The sequence below is a fragment of the Macrotis lagotis genome, chromosome X (assembly GCF_037893015.1).
Source record: "Macrotis lagotis isolate mMagLag1 chromosome X, bilby.v1.9.chrom.fasta, whole genome shotgun sequence".
NCBI classification, from domain to species: Eukaryota; Metazoa; Chordata; class Mammalia; order Peramelemorphia; family Peramelidae; genus Macrotis; species Macrotis lagotis.
The window spans coordinates 316,767,721-316,782,886 of NC_133666.1; the positions used below are offsets into that span (position 1 = coordinate 316,767,721).

Consider the following 15,166-nt stretch of genomic DNA (forward strand, 5'->3'; position numbering starts at 1 on the left):
AAATTTGGGGTCTAAAACCTGGCAGCATCTTACACAGTGTTTGGAAATTTTTTTACTTAAATTTCCTGCTTTTTTGCACTTGTCTTTGCACTAATTATTTTGTATCTGTTACCAGTATATTAGGTTATGTTTTACCATGTTCTCCCAAGAAATGGCTCAGAAAAGATTTTTGTGCTGTACTGAATTCAAGTTCAAAGTGATCCAGTTTGCAAAAGTAAATGGAAATTGTGCTGCTGAAAGTCAGTCTGGTCCTCCTCCAACTGAGAAAACAACTTGAGACTGGCTACAGGAAGAAGAAACCCTACTGAAAACGCCCTGGCAGAAGAAGGCCACAAGATGTGTCGAATGGACTGAGGTAGAGAGGGAATTGCAGAGATGGATTGGTGAGCAAAGGGCAAGTGGAATTCCTGTGTCCATAATGATGGTTCAGCAGGAGGCCAGAAGAATTGCTGATGAAAGAAAAGTGGACTGCTTTCAAAAGAGGACATACCTTGTGCTGGCAATGAATTCATAAAAGAGGAAGCTCAGAAGTGAGCAGTAAAAGTTTTGCTCAGAATCTAGGCAGAGTAGGATCTCATTTCCATCATCTAGCCAAGGTATAGAGGAATAATGATGTTAGGAATTTCAGACCAAAAGAGAACCTGTAATTCTACCTCTCTGAATCTAAAAAGCTTTCCAGATGGCTGACAGGTAGTAGTTTTCTCTTGTTCAGTTCCAAACTAAAATTGGAAATTACAAAGTTCAGACCAAGAGGGTAGCAATTACACTTTTGCCAAGAATCAGATCATTTTGTAAGAACTGAAAGCTTGCAGATTTGCAATCTAACTTGAGATTCTATAATTATACAAAACTCAGTACCCCAAGACAGTATCAACAAGAGCAACCTAGGCTCCAGAATTACTTGAGAGAACAGATCTAAAATCCATTCCAAATTTAGAGTAATCTAGATGATTGATCCAGCAACAACAATAATGAAAAAGAATCCATGATAAAACCTGTTATGACAACAAAGAAGGTCAAGACACAAATACAACAGATAAAAAAGACTCCAAATCTTAAATTAAAGCCCTCAGCAAAAACAAACTTTAGCAAAAACTCAATTAGGATTCCTAGAAGATCTGAAGAAGAATTTTTAAAAAAAGAGATGAAGATTGTTTTAAATAAATGGAGTGAGACCACCATTTAAGGAAATACAGTTTTAAAAAGTAAGTGCTAATGAAAAAAAATTGAAAAGGGAATTAATAGTTTGGGAAAGAGGTTCTAAATTTTGCCCAAACAAGAATGAAGAGAGATATCTTATAAATGAGAATTCTCCCAATGATATTATCTTATAGACTCATGATTGCACTTCTAAAAGCAATGGGAACATTTTAAAAAGTTGTTTTAAGGAAATTGTGGTAAAGTAATTCTTTAAGAAGCCTTTTTAAGCCCCAAAATCATATTTCAAAGCCTCAATCAAATAGACTTGATATTTGACACATAAACCTTGAGTATAACATAGAACACTCAAGAGATGTGACATAGTTCCCTCATGAAAATAAAACTGGCATGGATGTAGTCTCAGATCTAAAATGCTTAATAATCTATTGTGAGGTACACAATATCATTTTACTTTTTTTATTTTATCTCAAGAAATCTTCATTTCCATTATATATGGCAATACTCATTTCCTTACTAAATATTATCACGGCGCCGGCGGGAGGCAGAGCGCGGGGCAGCGGGCTGGGCGCACCTCTGGCTCCTGCGGCCTTGCGGCTCCAGCGCCCGGCCGGGCTCGCGAGGCCCCGCGGCGGCGGCGGAGGAGGAGCGGGCGGGCGTGCTGGGCCGGGGACGGAACGCGGGGCGCGCTCGCGGCGCGGCCGCCGAGGCCATGCCCGAGTTCCTGGAGGACCCTTCGGTGCTGACCAAGGAGCGGCTCAAGAGCGAGCCGCTGGCCCACCATGTGGCGCTGCCGGCGGGCGAGCAGCGCAAGGACGTGTACGTGCAGCTCTACCTGCAGCACCTCACGGCCCGCAACCGCCCGCCGCCGCCCGTGCCGCCGCCGCCACCCGCCAACTGCCGCGTGCCGCCCGACTTCTCCAGGGACGACGAGCGGGAGCCCACGCCGCTGCCCGCCGCCGGAAGGAAAGCCACAAAGAAAACCCAGATCAGAGGGAAATGAAGATCTTGATGTAACTGAACTCACAAATGAAGAGCTGTTGTCTCAACTTGTGAAATATGGAGTGAATCCTGGCCCTATTGTGGGAACTACCAGGAAGCTATATGAGAAAAAACTGCTGAAATTGAGAGAACATGGTCCAGAATCAAGATCTTCTACACCTCTGCCAACAGTTTCTTCAGCAACAGAAAATGCTAAACAGAATGGAATTGACGACTCAGATAGATACAGTGACAACGAAGAAGAGCTCAAACTTGAGAAGAGAGAGCCACTAAAAGGCAAGGCAAAGACTCCACTAACATTCAAGCAAAGAAGAGTTGAACATAATCAGAGCTATTCTCAAACTGGACTTACTGAGACTTTCTGGACAAGTGGATCTTCAAAAGGCGGACACCTGCAGGGAATAACTAGGGAGCCTACAAGAGGGTCAAGAAGAACTCCAAGGAAAAGGGTGGAAACTGCAGAACAGTTGCATGTAGATGGTGCAGTAATTTCAGCTGAAACTATAATGGCTTCAAGCAACGAGACCTTAGTTGTCAATAGGTTGACTGGAGATTTCAAGCATGCAGCTCCTATTCTGCCAATCAGTGAATTCTCAGGCATACCCAGAAGAACACCAAAGAAACCATTGACAAGAACTGAAGTGGGAGAAATTTCATTAACAGAAGAAAGAAGAGTTGAAAGAGATATTCTTAAAGAAATGTTTCCCTTTGAAGCAGCTACACCAACAGGAATTAGTGCTAGTTTTCGCAGACCTATCAAAGGGGCTGCTGGCAGACCATTAGAACATGGTGACTTCAGGATGGAAGGAACCTTTTCATCAAAATATGTCCCCAAATATGCTCCCTTGGCTGATGACAAGACAGAAAAGACAAGAAAAAGATGCTCCATTCCTATGTGGATAAAGATTTTGCTTTTTGTTGTTTTGGCAGTTTTCTTGTTTTTGTTCTATCAAGCTATGGAAATCAACCAAGGAAATCCCTTTTCTGCTGTTGGTGAAAGGTCTGTGCCCCTTCAGGCAAAGACCAACTGAGTGTTATCTCGATGGCACACCCAACCAACTTGGTCTCCTATTTTTAGTAACTATAAGAAAGAAATCTTTTTGGCTCAAGAACTACTTTTAAAAATAATATGATTTCAACTTCTTAAATTTAATTTTGCATTGCAAATGAACAGGACAGTACAGATGGACTCCATTTTAAATGTTTTGGACCTTGGACCTAGTAGGAGATCACTTTGTGCCATACCAGTAATCATTTTTTAGCACTCTGGAACTTTTTTGTAGGCTTATTTTTTTTTAATGTGAGCATCTTAATTCTTTTTTGAGAAAATTGTATATTTGTTTGTGTTGTGGGGGAATGAGAAGGGCAAAACATGGTAAAAATAATGTGAAGCTAAATGTTTTAATGCTCTGAATTCACGCAGAAAAGATTTTTAAAAATTATTTCTCCTGGACAGAATACTTAAAGAAGAAATGTGAAACATAATCTAATACAAGATAAAGGGAAATTCATCAGAGGTTGTGTTTTCTATAATTGCAGCCAAGTATTTGACATTGTTTATTTGAAAAAAGTACAGCAACAATCACTTGTAACTTTTTAGTAGCATTACTGTAACCCTGTTGTACTTATTTTATAACAGATTTCTAGTATCATGAGTTCTTTTAGCAAATTCACCTAAGCATAGAGTCAGGTTTTTACCTAAAGATCATTTTTTAGCATTACATTTAAATGTTTGAGAAACCTGTTAGTACATCACCATAGTTCAAAACTTAATCCTTGTTTTCCCTAGAAACATCTGTTTCTTACTGATTTCTTGATTGATTTAATCAATTCCAGTTTACTACTAAAATAACATTTAAAGATCTGTGTATTTGTGTGGTGTGTGTGTGCAAAGAATTTAGGAAATTTATAGCATCATGCTTAAATTTCTTCCACCCATTTGACTTAAATTTACAACAAATTGTTACAACTAAACTCATTTCATTCAGAAAATTTGCTAATTCTTTTTTGCCCTATATGTAATGAAATCTGATTATTAATGTTTCATTAATGTTTATTTTTGAGTTGCATTGTTGCTTTCTTGGATACTCCATCCTTTACTCATGAAGTTCTATACTCTTGATGTGAGGAGGGCATTGTAATGCTATGTATTCACTTTTTGTAGTTGTCTTATTTTTTAAATTGAAATTTACCTCATATAGACAGCCGAGATTTGGGTAGAATCAAGTGAAATGTGTAAAAAATTAAAACTTGTGCTTTTTGAATTTGAAATTTGCAGCTATTTGATCATATATAGTATACTTTATACAAATAAGTTATTTTAAAATACCATGTCTTACAAAGACATTTCTAATAAAAGAATAAACTAAAGACATATGTTTAGATGGGTACTAAATTTTGATCTGAACTAGACATATTCTAATGTTTAGTTTGTACATAACCTGTAGACATTTCACTTCTTTTGTAGTCAAGGCCAAGCACTCTAATTTTAGAGTAAAGGGGCTGAAATCTCAACTCTCAAGCTAGAAATATTTGCTAAAAATTACTTCTTTCTGTTAAGCACATCACTTCAAGAGAAGGCATGTCCTACCCTTTCCTACCAGGACATGACTTGATATTTGGCTGTAACCATAGTCTTACTTAGTTCTTAAATTTTTCTCTTAGTTATTACGTGTTTTAAGTCTTATGTTCTTCCTTTAGAAATTGTTAAGAAGTTACATCTGATGTTTTAAACCTAGGAAAATTAATATGACTTAGTGTTGTATATAACATATGCTCTCTCATAGGAAAAATGTGGTCCAAAATAACATAGGTAGGACTCAGTTAAAAATCTAGTCATTTTCCAAAAAAAAAAACAAATACCCATGTACTCTGTTTTGTCTTTGTCTGTTTTGTCTGTTTTATGCCACTACACTAAATGTGTCTGAGCAGTAAATTCAAAGCATTTCTTTTGATTAAATTGTAGAAGTCGTAATTAATACTTTACAATATAATCTGATTAATAAAAAAATAAATAACCAAAAAAATATTATCACAATTCCTATGACAAACCTCTAAGAAATTGGGCATTATGTCATAGTCATTTACTGCTCTCTCTTTTGTACCTAATCTATTTGCATCCACCATTCTATTTCTTAGTCAATACCAAGCAGTTTTAATAACTGCAACTTTATAATATGGTTTTAGATCTGGTATGCCTAGATTATCTTCCTTTGATTTTTTGACATTTTTCCAATTATGTAGATCTGACTTTATTTGTGTGAAAAATATTTTATAACTATGTTCTTATTTCGGCAGGTAGATTCTCAAGTATTTTATGTTGTCTACAGTTATATTAAATGAAATTTTTCTTTCTATGTCTTCCTGCTGAGTTGTATTGCTATTCTATAGAAATATTGATGATTTATGTTGTTGTTTCACTGTTTTTGTTGTTTGTCCTTCCTTCTTAAAGATGATGACTTCAAGAGATGATACATGGCAAACAAGTGACTTGAATTTGAGTTATGGGTTGCTGTGTTATGTCCCCAGTCTCACTTTCTCCTCTGGAGCCATCCAGATTAAGTGGCTAGATATGAATCAGGATGACTGGAGATAGACCAGGATGTGAGGAAATCAGGGTTAAGTGACTTGTCCTGGGTCAAAAAGCTGGAAAATGTCAAGTGTCTGAGACTGAATTTGAATTCAGGTCCTTCAGACTTCAGGGCTGGTGTTTTAACCACTGGATCACCTAACTGTCTCTGCCGGTCCATTACTATTTTAGACAATCTCCAAATTCTCTAAATACAATCAAATTAAATAAATTTAAGTTTGCTGAATTCCTGACATCTAATCATAACATTGAAAAAGTTGTCAACATTTATTGTTTTTTCAAGTACTTATAATTTGAGCCCTAATGACCCAATATTTAGATGTATTCCCAATTCTTTTTTAAAGCTGCCCTATCCAACATTTTAAAAATGCCTTTTGACATAGAACTGTTTACTAATTCATGATTTTATTCATATTATATATGTATATGTTTATATCTATATATGTATAAATAATTTGAAATATCAATGCACATATTCAAAAGGTTTGTTAATTTATTCAGACTACAGAAGAATTTTCTTTTTACTGCAGCCAAATGTCAGTATAATAATGAGTAAAAATATCTATTTGGTCCTTGCAACAGTTTCCTTCCACAAAAGTCCAAGGACATATACATTTGGAATTATTGCTTTATCTAGGTGATTTACCTTCAACTTTCTTCCAGATTTTGGCTGTATATACAGCCAAAAGGGAATAGAAAAGTTTAGCTGTAGTTTGAACTCCAGGCAAACCCAAACAATTATCAACTTTACATTGGCTAAGTTTCTCTAGCTCTGTAACTATCATTTAGTATAATTGTATCATTTTACAAATAAAAAAAACTGAGATCCAACTGAATGGAATAACTTGCCCATGCTAAAATGTTAATGCAAAGCAGAGAAAAATTTGGACAATGTTCCTATGCTTCCAGGAGTTTTGTTTCCTTTACATAATTATATAATACTGCCTAGTTTCATGCTATGCCCTTAAGCCTATTTCTCCTACTCCTCTACATGAGCAACTACCCATGTACCATGTAAGATAAAATGTTAAAATACATACAAATGACCAGTCTCTTCAGAGCTATACTGTCTTTTACACTAAGATCTTTATTTTTTAGTTCTCCCCACATTCAAATTCCTGTCATCATAGTCGCCATCTCCTGTCATCCTAATTAATATCTGCCACTGAAACAAGATGATTCTGGAAGAGAAAGTGAGGCTGGTGACTTAGCACAGTCCCCTCTCCTACCCTGACTCAAATCCAATTCATTTGCTTGTCATAGCATCACCCTTCCTGATGTCATGGTCTTCTTCGAGAATGAAGGACAAACATCATCATCAGTTGATTTTTCATGGTGAGACTCAGTTTAGATAGACTGACCCAGAATCCTGGGCTAGACTTATATATTATAATTATAGGCAATTTCCTTAAGGAGAGAAAGAAATAATAATGCCCTCAACAGAGTTATTGTCAATAACTGCTCACTTTCTTTTCCCACTGATCAATTGCCTTGTCTTCTTGATTGTAAGAATATTCCTTTAAAATTCCAATGTTAGTCATATTTCTTTTTTCCAATACTAGGAGATGAAATAAGAATTTTTGGAAAAATATTGTTAAGTTGTAGCTCCATTGAGAATAAAGTTGGGGTAGAAACGTCAGTCTCTCATATATCTCCCAGAAGACCTAATATTTCTTACTTAAGAGATGACAGCACATAATGTTTATGCATCTTTAGGGACTGCCTCTCCCCAGGGTTTATTTCAAGGATTCCCTCAGCACAAAAGGCAGCATCCTTCTAAGTTCTAAGTCTCCTGGTTCTTGCCTGACAGGCACTTCACTATTCACAGAGGAACTTTGACAGAGATTGGTTAAGTGGTGCAATTCGAGGAGTAAGGAGTATCTTATTTAACCCTTAAAGATCAATTTTAGGAGAATCTTAATTTAAGGTATTTTTTTTTCTTCAGAGTGTCCTTATCACTTATTTTCCTGTTTTCCCAGAGGTTTTTGTCAAATATTGGCAATCCCTAGTGATTATCACAGAAGCTAGAGTCTTTGGGTTTATCAAACCACAAATTGCTATAGGCATTTACCTCTGTCTCTTGAGTACCTAACCTATTCCACATATCCACCACCCTATTTCTTAAACTGTACCAAAATGTTTTGATAACTGCTTTTTTATATTATATTTTCAGATCTGGAATGGGTAGGCCACCTTGCTTTGATTTTTTTCCCCTTCACTCCCTTGATATTCCTGGTCTCCTGTTCTTCCATGTAAAATTTAATATTATTTTTTTCTATCTCTATAAAATAATTTCTGATAATTGGATTGAAATGAAAATTGTATTTTTCCAATTAGTTAGATTGGACTTATTTGTGAGAAAAATGTTTTATAATTGTGTTCATATAGTTTCTGGGTTTGTCTTGGGGAAAGACTCCAAAATATCTGACAAAGTCTAGTTATTTTAAATGGAATTACTCTTTCTATGTGTGATGATGGGCATTGTTGGTAATATATAGAAATGCTGATGATTTATGAGGGTTTATTTTATATCCTGCAACTTTGCTAAAGTTAATTAGCTTCAAGTAGTTTTTAGTTGATTCTCTAATATTCATTGATGGCTTATTCAATTTATTTTTCTAAAATGGGATTAAGTAGTTTATTTTGTCTTCTGGTAACTTGGGGAATATTGATTTTTTATAAATATTCATTAATTTCAATTAGATTGTCTGATTTGTTGGCATACAGTTGAGTAAAACAGCTCCTAATTATTGCTTAAATTCCTCTTCATTGGTGTTGAATTTACCCTATTCTTTTGATACCAGTAATTATGATTTTCTCCTTTTTAAAACAAATTTACCAAACTTCTATTTTACTTTTTTTAATCAGCTCATTTGATTTATTATTCCAATAGTCTTCTTTTGATTTTATTTCTCTTTCCTTTGATTTTCAGAATTTCTAATTTGACATTTGATTAGTGATTTTTTAATTGTCCTTTTCCTAATCTTTTTTTTAATTTTCTGCTCAATACATTGCTACATATGTATTTAGTAATGGTATTATTTCATTTTCTGTGGTATCTTTTAATAAGGTTTAATTTTCTTCCATATCTCCTTAAATTTATCTATTTTTTTGTTCTTACTTTTTCTGAGATCGAGATTATTGGAGACCAGGTGCCTGTTCCCTTGTTTATCACAGTGGGGCCTCAAGCACTTGAACTGACCCACTATGTTATGGTGGCCTACTCTTGTTATCCCTATTGGATTCAAGTTTGGAGGCTAATATCTTATCTTTCTACATTGCAGCTAATGACCTCACAGTGAACCTACTGTGCCTCTAGCCTGCCAAATCAGGAGAGAGGTGTCTTGGTAATTTAGTTGTACTTTGGCTAAGATCCTTCCATTGATTTGCCCAGACACTGTCTGTGCTGGGTTGTGCTCCCATAACCCAAAGGAGATCTTTTCAGAAATCTTTCTAAGGCATCTTATATTTGGCAAGGCAATGGGCTTAAGTGGCTTGCCCAACGCCACACAGCTAGGCAGTTACTAAATGTCTGAGACCGGATTTGAACTTAGGTACTCCTGAATCCAGGGCCAGTGCTCTATCCACTGTACCCTCTAGCCGCCCAGGAATCTCATTTAAAAAAAAAAAAGGTATTACAAAGAAAGAGAACTTTCAATAGAAACTGATTAGGATAATGAAGAGACTTAAGAATACACTTTTATGGAACTCAACTAAAGACTGTAGGTGTTTAATCTACAAAATGCTTAAAGAGGAGAGAATAGCTATATGAAAATATTTGAAGAGTTGTCATAGGGAAGAATGATTACCTTTGCTCTATTTTCTCTGAAATGGTACAACTATAAATAACGGGAAAACATAAAACAGATTTAAGCAAAATACAAGTTCAATAGTGACTACCCTGGTCCCCATTGCCTAAAGGGCCTAGAGGTTGCATTTCCCTACTTAAGTAAATGTTTTCTAATTAGAGATATACAAAAGTGCCCTTTCTATACTGAAATCTTCTTGTAAACATTTGCCACATATGAAATATTCTCCAGTCTCTTCAATATTTCAATATTTCAATCATTATTCATTAGCTGTTCTTCATTTAAATAACACTTTTTTAAAATTGTTATTCCAAAGACTGATATGAAGTGATTCATTACTGCATGTATACAGAAGCTCTTAATCAAGAACAAGTTAACCTGGAAGAACTGGAGAGCTCCTTTTAAATCAAACTGTACAATTCATTATAACCATATGGAGTCTTAAATGAAGGAAACTATAGGGATATCATCAATTTTAGAGCTAGAAAAGAATTTAGGAATCATTTATCCCAAATTTAGGTGTCATCCCAAATTTAGGTGTCATTTATCCCAAATTTAGGGGTCATTTAGCCCACTTATCTTTTAAAGATAAGCAAGACCTAGAGAAGTTGAATAGTTATGTCAAACATCATACAACAAGTAACATTACAATACTAGAGCTTCAAATAAATTATGCCATTCATTCTTTGACTTGAAGTATTCTGCCAAACTGATATATGATCACAGCATTTGTTAATTTATAGACTTCATACAAGAAATTTGGTTGAACAGACTTTTTAACCATTCCAAAGAAGAAATTCTTTGGATAAACTTGTGTTATGGCTTAACTTCAAGCTTTGTCAACTATCAAATAATTGATAAGGGTTAACAATAGTTTTGATTATTCATAAATAAGGAAGGGAACCTCAGAAAGAATTAGCTCATTAATTAGATTGGTGAAACTCTAAACTAATTCACTGGACATCCTAATTTCCAACTCTGAACATGCTAATTAAATAATGACACTAAAGAGAGAAAAAAAATTTTATTTGTATTCTCAAATTTTCTTTTGCTTATTGGATTGATCTCTACCTCTCTATTTCTCTCCCTAACATTTCCTTGCACTGGTCATACTTTGAACAAGCCAAGATATTTTCTATTTTAAACAAATCAACCAATCAACCAATTATCACCTATTCTTATAATGGATTTTTCATCCCTATCTTTTTTGCTCCATATGTACAACCTCTTGAGGTAGACAAGGGGGCTGGAAATGTACACTTATCTACACATCATATATATATATATATATATATATATATATATATATATAATATATATATATTATATATATATATATATAATATATATATACATGACAAACATATAAAACAATGATAACACAACTGTTTATGCTTTCACCATCTCCTCTCTTCTAGCTTCTTATTCTCTTGTAATTTGAAGTAAGTAACCCATTATTTCTTTATTGTCAAAGCTAATAACTTTTTTCAAACGTCATTCTTGTATGCCTCCATGTAATATTTCAGTTAGTTAATTAACAAGCACTATAGACCAACTTCTTTTGGATATATTCTTCTATTTAGTTTTTGATGATACCATGCTTCCTTGGTTCTCCAATTTCTTGTCTGAACATTCCTTCTTATTCATTAATGCTAGATCATTATCAATATTGCTCCTACTATGAGTGTACTCCAATGCAATGTCTTAGACTCTCTTCTCTTTACTTACTATATTGTCTTTCTCTTGCTAGACTCATTAACCTCCTAGAGTTCATTTTTTAATTCTACTTTAGATGACCCCAAGACCATTATGTCCAGCTGTGCTTTCTCTAATAAGGTTTAGATCAATATTATGAGCTATTCCTTGGACTTCTAAACCAGCTTGTTTAAGCATCTCAAACTTAAATGTCATCAACTTTCCTTTAAAAGCAATACAGTTTCTCATCTTTTCACTTGAAGGTTCCACCATTCTTTCAGTCACACAGATTTTAACAATACTATCCTTAATTCCTTAGTATTCCTAATCCCAAATATAAAATCAATTACTAATTTTCACCATTTCTTTCTCTTCTATTTCTCTTACATGACCAAAACTCTAATTCAGGTCTATTTCATGTTGGCCTGGGACTATTAATCTTCTAAATGGTCTCCTGATATTCAAAAATTTCAAATAACCATGAAAATGATTTTCCTAAAGCACACATTGACCATGATATAGCCAAAGTCAATAAGATCTATTTCCTTATTGCTTCTAAGATCAAATAAAACTTATATTTAGCCACTCAAGTTATAAAAATCAAACTCTAGCCTACTATTTTATAATTACTTAATATTACTCTTCAAAGCAGGTTGAAATGAGCTCATCATTTGGACATAAAGAGTAATATAAACAAATATCTCTATGTATGTATTTGTACTATTGATTCATCTTGTAGAATATAAACTAAGTAAGGAAATGAAATTTTAATTTTGAACCCTAATGGCCAGCATCTGGAATATTTTCTGACACAAAATTTGTGCTTAATCAATGCTATTGGTTGATTAATTGCATTCCCTCATATAAATGCAATATATAATTTAGCTACAGCTTGTATTTTCCTCCATTTTAGTCCCTCAGAGTACATTTTGGAAAAAAAAAATTTTTTCCAAGTAAAATTGTATACTATAGTTGTTGAGGTTGCTGCTATTGTTGTTTTGATTTCTTTTGAATTTTTGTTCTGGGAGGCATTTGATATTTCTGTCACAACCTTATATTTTATGAGACTTTCATTTTGTAATAATCAATCTTCTCTGCTCATCTTTCTAAATGTTATTCTTCATTCCATAGCATCTTCAGTTGACCAAATTATCTCTTCTCACAAAACCTGATGGAAAATTGGAAAAATAGTCTGACTGAAGCTAAATATAGAATAATATCTTACACTATATGCCAAGAAGGTCAAAATAGGTGCTAGGTTTAGAAATCAATTATATTTTATAAGCAAAAATAGAAACCATGGGGGAGATTACATCATTTCTAAGGACAAGGGAAAATTTATAAGTAAACAAGAATCAGAGAGTATCACAGGAGGAAAAATTTGACTATATGGACTTTTAAAAAATTGTACACAAATAAAGCCAATGCAATCACAATTAGAAGAATATCATATAATTGGGTAAGTAAAGCATGTTTCTCTGATAAAGTCTCCTTTTTTTAACTATGTAGGAAAATGAGGCAAATTTATAAAAAATAAAAGAGATTCCTCAACAGGTAAATTGTAAAAATATCAACAGGCACTTTTCAAATGAGGAAATCTAAGGTATCGATATTCTTATAAAATGTTCTAAATCACTTACAATCAGAAAAAAAATTAAATTAGAGTTACTTTAATGTACCACTTCATACCTCTCAGATTCGCTAAGATGATAGAAAAAAGTAATGAATGTAGAAAAATAGAAACACTAATACAATGTTGTTTGAGTGGTGAATTGGTCCTACCATTGTGGAGCAATATTCCAAACAATGTCTAAAATATGTCTAAAAATTGACTTACCCTTAGAACAAGCAGTACAACTAGAGGTCAGAAGAGAGAGAGAGAGAGAGAGAGAGAGAGAGAGAGAGAGAGAGAGAGAGAGAGAGAGAAGAAAAGCAACATTTATAGAAGCTATTTTTTGTGGTGGCAAAGAATTGGAATTGAGGGAAAGTCTACCCTTTGGAGAATAGCTAAACTAGTTGTGGGATGTGGTTGTGATAGAATGTTATTATATTCTAAGAATTGATGAAATGGATAGTTTAAAATAAATGAAGAGAGACAAACAGTGGGAAAGAGTTCAGAAGGACAGAGAATTTCTGACTCAAAGTTTCCAAAAAAAGATTAAAAATAAAAGAAAATGATAATTAATATATGAGAAAATAGTTATCTTTTTTGTCTCATGTCATTGAATAAGGAACATACTTTGAATCTTTTCAGTCTTTAAGTATTATATGCAACACAGAGACAGCTTAGCATTTATGTTGACTAATAGTTTAATTTGCCAGTCTAATTTTTAAAGTTATCTTTCAGAATAAAGGTTAACTCATCTCTATACCAGAAAACTAAGTAAATGATTCATTGTATAAACAAACTTCTCTGTGGAGAAAGGAGAGAAAAAAAGGTCAGAAAGTTTCTTTTCCATCCTTAACTAAATCAGCAGCACAGAATTTTTTCTATATATAGATCCCCCCTTGTACAATACCTTTTGGTGGAGCTTTAATTGGCTTTCATTCTCTTTAATTTTTTCTGTTTTTTTAAAGCAAATCCTTCATTTTCAAATATTTCAACCAACTTATCCACTTACACAAACACACAAACATATGTAAACTGTCACTTATACATGAACCAATGTTTGGCAATAAATAATAAAGAAAACAATACAAAATACAACCAACCATCAACTCACCTCTGAAGGAATATGTAATGTTTTAGAATTAGAATGCCAGATTTTGGCAAAAAATGAGGTATGTTTCTTATCTTCTCTGGGAAATCAAGATTGATTATAATAATTACAAAGCATTTAATTATTTTTATTCTTCAAGTCATTATTTGTGTAGTGATTTTTTTCTGATTTTGTTTATTTCACTTTGCTTCAGTTCATACAAATCACAATTTCTTCTGTATTCTTAAAATATATTGTTTTCCCTCATGGCACTATAACATCTCAGTACATTCATGTGCCAAAATCTGATTGCTCAACTGATGATATTAAGGATATCCAAAAAGCTATAGTTTGAAATATTTCAGGTCATTGTTGACCAGAATCTATTTTAGTCATTCATCATTCATTTTCTCCTTTCATCAAATATTTAATAAGAAGCTATTAAATAAAAGTCTCTATATTAGATATCATAAGTCTATATTACATATTGTACTCTTTGGATTGCCTTCAGGAAATGACTGTGACTTGAACATTATAAATACCTGTGCTCTGTTCCTCCTTTGATTTGATTATGATAACCTTAGGTCCAGCTTTGATGTTTGCCAAAAAGTATCATTTTAAAAAAATAATTAATTAATTAATTTACACCTTACTAAAATAGTCTTGGTATAAAAGTAAACATAATTCCCTCTCTCCCACCCACAAAGATAAACCTTACAAAAAAGTGAGACAAAAGGGAAAAAAATGTATTTTGTGTTCACATAACATCAGCTCTGTCTCTGAGATGGATTGTATTCTTTACCACAAGTCTGTTAGAGAAATAGTCCCAAATTTTCTAATTGTCTTTCTTGGATCTGTTTTTTAAGCCAGTTTTTTTTTCCATTGAGATATTTCACATTTTCTTCTAGTTTTTCATTCTTTTGGGTTTTTTATTGTTCCTTGATTCCTCACAAAGACATCAGCTTCCCTTAGCTTCATTTTACATCTGAAGGAGTTGGTTTCTTCTGAGAGTTTTCTGATCTCCTTTTCCATCTGGTCAATTCTGCTTTTTAATGTATTCTCATTGATTTTTCCATGTAAACAAGATTTTTTTTAGTTTTTTTTTTTTGAAAGGCAAATGTGGTTAAGTGGCTTGTCCAAGGCCACACAGCTAGGTAATTATTAAGTGTCTGAGACCGGATTTGAACCCAGGTACTCCTGACTCCAGGGCCAGT

The 15,166-nt window shown here is 33.8% G+C and overlaps 1 protein-coding gene and 1 pseudogene across 2 annotated transcripts in view; both read left to right on the top strand.

Annotated features, from left to right (window-relative positions):
- The window catches only part of RIT2 (Ras like without CAAX 2), a 548,346-nt gene that overhangs the window by 346,948 nt on the left and 186,232 nt on the right, over positions 1-15,166 (top strand). The gene's annotated exons all lie outside the window — the stretch shown is intronic.
- LOC141497539 (lamina-associated polypeptide 2, isoforms beta/gamma pseudogene) lies at positions 1,871-5,297 on the top strand (annotated as a pseudogene).